The 6275-nt window shown below is 46.1% G+C and overlaps 1 protein-coding gene across 1 annotated transcript in view; it reads left to right on the plus strand.

Moving 5' to 3' along the window:
* The window catches only part of CUNH20orf27 (chromosome unknown C20orf27 homolog), a 44665-nt gene that overhangs the window by 4726 nt on the left and 33664 nt on the right, over positions 1 to 6275 (plus strand). The window lies entirely within an intron of this gene.

Consider the following 6275-nt stretch of genomic DNA (forward strand, 5'->3'; position numbering starts at 1 on the left):
GAATGTTGGGGGGGCTTCGTGGAAATATCAGAGGTCTAAACAGACCCCTGACATTTCTCTTTTGAAATAGAAAAAAAGATTGAGGACACAGAGTCCTCTGCCCATACAGGTGGGGGAGAGCAGCAGGGATCCGAGGAGAAGCTGGAGCCTGTTGCATTCCTCTTCTCCCCGCCGAGCCATGGCTGTGTTGGGCCCGTTGCCAATGGCGCCCTCTGTTTGCCATGGAAACAGGGGCGCAGCCAAGTCAGCCCTGGCTGCGCCCCCTTTTAGCTGCGCCTGTGGCGAGTGCCTCACTCGCCTCATGGTAGCTACAGCCCTGGGTAGGGGGACTAGCATTTTCAGTAGCAGAGTTCTGCAATGGTAGGGGGACTAGTATTGTAGACAGCACTGTCTATGGAATGTATATACAACCTTCCATGGGTTTATATTACAAGCATGCATGTGTGATTGTAGGCAGCACTGTCTATGGAATGCACATAGAACCAGCCTTCCACGGGTTTACTTTACCAGCATACATGTGACTGTGGACATCAGTGTCTACAGAACGCACATAGAGTCAGCATTCTGTGGGTTTACACTTCCAGTATCCATGTGTGACTGTAGGCAGCAGTGTCTGCGGAATGCACATAGAACCCGCATTCTATGGGATTACATTCCCTGTAATTCAGTGAAATTCAATATCTCACCTTTTTTATTTATTTATTGGTCCATGGATACTTTGCAAGTCTTCCTGTGCATGGATAAGCGAACAGGTTATGTTCTAGAATTCATTGTGTCTGTTAGGCCTCAATCACTTGCTATTTGAACTGTCTTGCGAATTGCTCGGGGGTGGGGGGATGCAAACCGTGTCTGTGAGTCATCGCCCGCAGGTAATCGCAGCATGCCTGATTTACATGTGAATGACTGTGCACTGTCAGCCATCACTGCTTTGTATAGCCCCACCACCACAAGTCTCGCGGAGTAATTCCTGAGACTGCCGCAATTGCAATTCTGAACGGGGCCTTAAAGTGTATCTATACCACAGCTGGATGATAATTGGGTTGATAAAAGCCCAGCGTATCGTACAATTTCATCCGTTTCTATTTATAAAATGGTGTTTGCACCTTTTTATTTTCATCTATTGCTACATCTCGGTGCTGCTGCTGATCTCCTGCACCCTTTTCCAGCCATGTCCTGTCTACATCCACTCGCTTCAGCATTGGATGCACATCATCGCTCTGGACCAGCTTCCTGATTTAATGAACGCTTCTAAACTTACGGTATATAAACATGGCAAAGCTTTCATGAGACTTTAGTGATTTGGATTTGGAATCTACGTTGGATGGAGAAGCGAGAACCCGGCGCGGTCACACCCACCCCTCTGTCGGAAGGCGCATTGTGTTGGATTGTTTCATGTGCTCTTATGAAAAGGTGACATTTGCCAGTAAGGAGGCTTTGCCCTTTAAAAGCTGCTGGTAATAGCGGTGTTTGTTCCTGGTAATTGCTTCTCAGTATGTTGTGAAAGGAGATCCTTTATATTTGCTACCGCCGGCCGCATTACCCCCACATCGGCCGCCTATTATTATGCCTTCTGAGTCCGCACAGGAGACTCGAGTCACTAAATGGCTGATTGTAATTGGATTAATTGCTTTTCTTGGCCGGTTTCTGCATGGTGGGGTGTAATGACGGCCTGGCTGTACGGCAATCTTTGGCACAGATTTTTCTGTCTAATTTAATAACAATTTGTCATTGTTAAAGGGAATGTGCAGTTTTTGGTCGCACTTCTTAAACACGTAAAGTCCTTTTGGGATCAGAATTGGAGTCCAATTGCGGAAACCACAGACAAGTTTCAAACCCAAGGGCTGGACAGATTCAATACATGGGTAGCAGCAGATGAGATGTGAGTGCGGCATTTGGCCCTCTGGGAGGTAGGGGCCCATTTATACTACTGTATTTCTCCGAAAATAAGACAGTCTTATTTTTTTTGCACGAAAAAAGACATTAGGTCTTATTTTCGGCGGATGTCTTACCGGGCTGGGGGAGGAATACTCACAGGACTGGATGAGGTCCTGGAAGGCGGCGTGCTGTTGCTGGTCCCGTTGGCGGAGGATATGCCGCTTCCATCGGGCGAGCTGGCGTGTGGGCTGCGGCCGGTCTTTACATTTAAAAATCAGTTATATGTCTAGCTGCCCCAAAAGTAAGACCTAGCGCTATCTTCAGGGATAAGACCTACCACCGAACTAGGTCTTATTTTTGGTGGTAGGTCTTATATTACAGAAATCCCCGAAGATAGCGCTAGGTCTTACTTTTGGGGCAGGTCTTACTTCCGGGGGAAACACGGTAGATGTGGGTCAAGCAGGTGACTGAACACCTCCTGCTGTCATGTTGACCAGACAATTCTTAATTGTAAGGTAGGTGAGAATTGGGAGACCACCTTTTTTGATGCCCTAAGCTAGTGGTGGACAAATTGATATAGAATTCAGAAGCCAGTCTGTCTAAAGGTGTCCGTACACCTATCGATTATTGTCCACAAATGGTCTTTCGAATGATAACCAGTTGATGGGAACCCAATTACTTTTTTTACTGTACTCCTGGCTAAATTTTCTCAAAGGGTGAGGCTGGAGAACTTTTTTTTTTTTTTTTTTAAATCGTAAGAAAATCGATAATTTAGTGGTGTTTTCGTACGGAAAAAAAACGCAAAATGAACTCTGCACATGCGCAAACAAAAATCAATTTTGTTGATCAACGAAATTCAGTGAGTTAGTATTGCTAACAAACTATTATCGTAGCAACATTGGTCTGTGCTTGATGGGCTATTTAAGCTAGAATCGAAAGAGGGTTCTTGGCAGTAACAAAAATTCTCAAACGAAAAATCGCAGAGTGTATGGCCAGACTAACCCAGGATTTTTTGTGGGAGCCAACGTCATTGACAACATCTAAAGAAAACCTCAGAAGTTGGGTACCAGCTGTAATTTTCAAGGGGCATTGGCTCCTGGGATTTGCCCAGCCCTGCCCTAAGCACGTTCCTGGTTTATTAAGTCAAAGTTTCAGGGAGCCAGAGCCAAGGTCTCAGGAATGAGGAAGAAACCGGGCAAGGAGCTACCCAAAATCTATGTTTGTTTTTTGGAATGAGGAAGAAACCGGGCAAGGAGCTATCCAAGATCTATGGTTATGTCTCAGGAATAAAGAGGAAACCGGGCAAGGAGCTGTCAGATCTATGGTTATGTCTCAGGAATGAGGTAGAAACCGGGCAAGGAGCTACCCAAAATCTACGGTTGCTTTTTGGAATGGGGAAGGAAATGGGCAAGAAGCTATTGAAGATCTATGGTCATGTCTCGGGAATGAGGTAGAAACCAGGCAAGGAGATATTGAAGATCTACGGTTACGTTCAGGAATGAAGAGGAAACCCGGGCAAGGAGCTGTCTGAGATCTATGGTTATGTTCAGGAATGAAGAGGAAACCAGCCAAGGAGCTACCCAAGATCTATGGTTGGGTGCTGTGAGGAGCTACCACCAGACACCGTTTTTGGGTTAGCATCTTGACAGATCTAATTGATTTGGCAAGAATCATGAATGTGTATTATTGTTGAAGCTTAATTTCTCTGTATGGTTTGTAATACTATATGGTAGGGCTGCAACAACTAATCGACATAATCGATTATAATCGAGGACATGGGGGCATCCCTATTTCCTAATTGCGTATGCAGTCTCTTCTACCTGCTTTGCAGCATTACACAGTAGTTGTGCCTTACTGCTCCCTTACACAAAGTCCACATTGGCCGATTCTTTTGAAAAATGTTTTACTTTCTATGTGTCTGATATTTCAACATCCGTTAAGCTGGGAGAAAGAACCCTCATTTACAAAAACATTTAATACATGACAAAGGATACCCAGAACACCATGGGTCAGTTGATTTCAGCCAAGCCAAGCTTCACCAGCTTCTTCTGGCTCTAGGAGCCGGAGAATGTGCACAGTGACACCAGAAGTGATGTAATAATTCGCTTCACTTACGGTTCCGGTGATCGGAGGAGATATCAGCGGCTAGAAGGCTGCTGATCTCCCTACGATCTTGTCAGGGGAGACCCGCTGTGCCGGTCCCGGGCCCACACGGGGTAAGGCGCCGGATCGCTTGCACATAGACAGCAATCGCCTGCTGTTTAAACGGGTACCAAGAACACAGCTGCAGCAGTTCTTGGTATAACCACTTCAAGCAGGTTACGTGACCCTACTAGAAGTGGCTAAGCATTGTTTTCTTCTTTTTATTTAATTGTTGTTTAATGGATACTTTGAACGCGTGCCTCCTACATGGATCAGTGAACAGATCATGTTCTCTTTCAAATTTTCTAACCCGAAGTCTCCAGTTGCATCACTTCCTGTTGAAGGGTGACAACAGTAAGCCTCTGCTTCTCAATTAACAGCAGCGTTGTCGGCCTGCCATGTGCCATCCTTCAAGTGACTATTTAGACTGCCCATGAGGTCTGTCCTATAGCCAGCGCAATGGTCAAATAAAGGAGCTCGCACAGCAGGCTGATGAGGCTGCTGCTAATTGTAAAGCAATGGCTTAGTGTTGTCACCCTGCACAGGAAGTGCTGTTACTGGCAGGTAAGAAACTCTGCAACAGATTCGATAAAAATCATTAAGAAAACTGCACGCCGTGAGGCATGAAGCCATTGTCGCAAATGGATTTAGAGTTTCCATACACTTTCATTCTCCGTTCTGTCCTAATGACTCATGCGTTGGCAGGAATTCTCCTTTTGTATGGAGCACAATGAAGATTCGGCTTTTCTATGGCTGTGTGATCAATGCCTGGAGATCCTGGCTCAGGTAAACCTGCTTGTCTCAAGCTCCAGATAATGCCGTTTAGTAGACGCAGCCCCTTTTCCCCCAGCCTGGTGATGTCGGCCGGCTTCCTGAACGGCGGTGCCGCGTGCTGAGCCGCTTATCCTATTATAGGAACTGATTAGACTCCAGACGTCTGTCTACAGCGCTGAGCGGAGCTGCTAAATTCCTATTTCCCGAGTATCTATTGATCACGCAGCCGCATTTATGGCTTTTCATTCCGCCGAATCGTTTTATTTTTAGGTGCTATAAAAAAAGCACGTTGAGTGTAACATGGTGTACCTTCGCCGCGGTCGCAGCTGATGGCGGGAAATGCTCCCTGCTGACGCCTTTTCATTTACTGCAAGGCTTAGAGCACCGCAAGAGACTAATAAGAAATGTTTATAGAAAATGATTGCAAACTCCCATTATAATCATTCGGAAAAAACAGCCAATAATTTCTCCGCAGTTTTCTCTATTTTACCGGCTCGGTGAGCGAGAGTGTTGTGCTCACTTCTGTGGCACGGTGCATGGTTTTGGGCTCTAGTACTGGGCCCCTGGCATTCATCCAGTCTCTGATGACGGGGGCCAAGTTTATAAGGCCACTCTGAATGTAACAATTGACCCTCTGCATGCTGCTATTAAAAGTGGGGAGTGTGTGTGTGTAATATTTATTATATACACTATAGTGCCAAAAGTATTGGGACGCCGGCCTTTACACGCACATGAACTTTAATGGCATCCCAGTCTTAGTTTGTAGGGTTCAGTATTGGTTTGGCTCCGCCCTTTGCCGCTATAACAGCTTCAACTCTGCTGGGAAGGCGTCCACAAGGTTTAGGAGTGTGTCTATGGACTGGTTACAACGACACTTGGAAGTGGGGAGGGGATATATTACAATGTCAACTGGAATTGAGGGGGGGAGTGTATATTAGGCAGAAAGTGAACATTTTCTCCCTGAAGTTGATGTGTTGGAAGCAGAAAGATGGACAAGTGTGAGGATTTGAGGGGCTTTGACAAGAGCCAAATTGTGATGTCTAGACAACTGGGTCAGAGCAACTCCAAAACTGCAGCTCTTGTGGGATGTTCACGGTCTGCAGTGGTCGGGACTGACCAAGTGTCCAAGGAAAGGAAACTGGTGAATCAACAACAAGGGCATGTGTGGCCAAGGCTCATTGATGCACATGGGGAGTGAAGGCTGGTTGTGTAGTCCAGGGCTCCAAATTTCAAGTCCTGAGTTACTAGCCAGGGCTTAAGAGTTACTCGCCACCAGTTGCCCCACCTAACCCCTGCCCTGACCTTAACTCCGCCCCTAAACACACCCTCCTAAATTATCTTATGATTTTTATCTTATGATAGTTGCCGGTTGTAAGATAATACACCCCATCCCAACTACCCCTGCAACACATAAAATAATACACTCCCCCCATTATAAGCCCCCCCACACATAAAATATTATACCCCCCTTATTAACCCCCCCC

The sequence above is a fragment of the Nanorana parkeri genome, unplaced genomic scaffold (genome assembly GCF_000935625.1).
Source record: "Nanorana parkeri isolate BGI_ZX_2015 unplaced genomic scaffold, ASM93562v1 scaffold1379, whole genome shotgun sequence".
Taxonomy (NCBI): Eukaryota; Metazoa; Chordata; class Amphibia; order Anura; family Dicroglossidae; genus Nanorana; species Nanorana parkeri.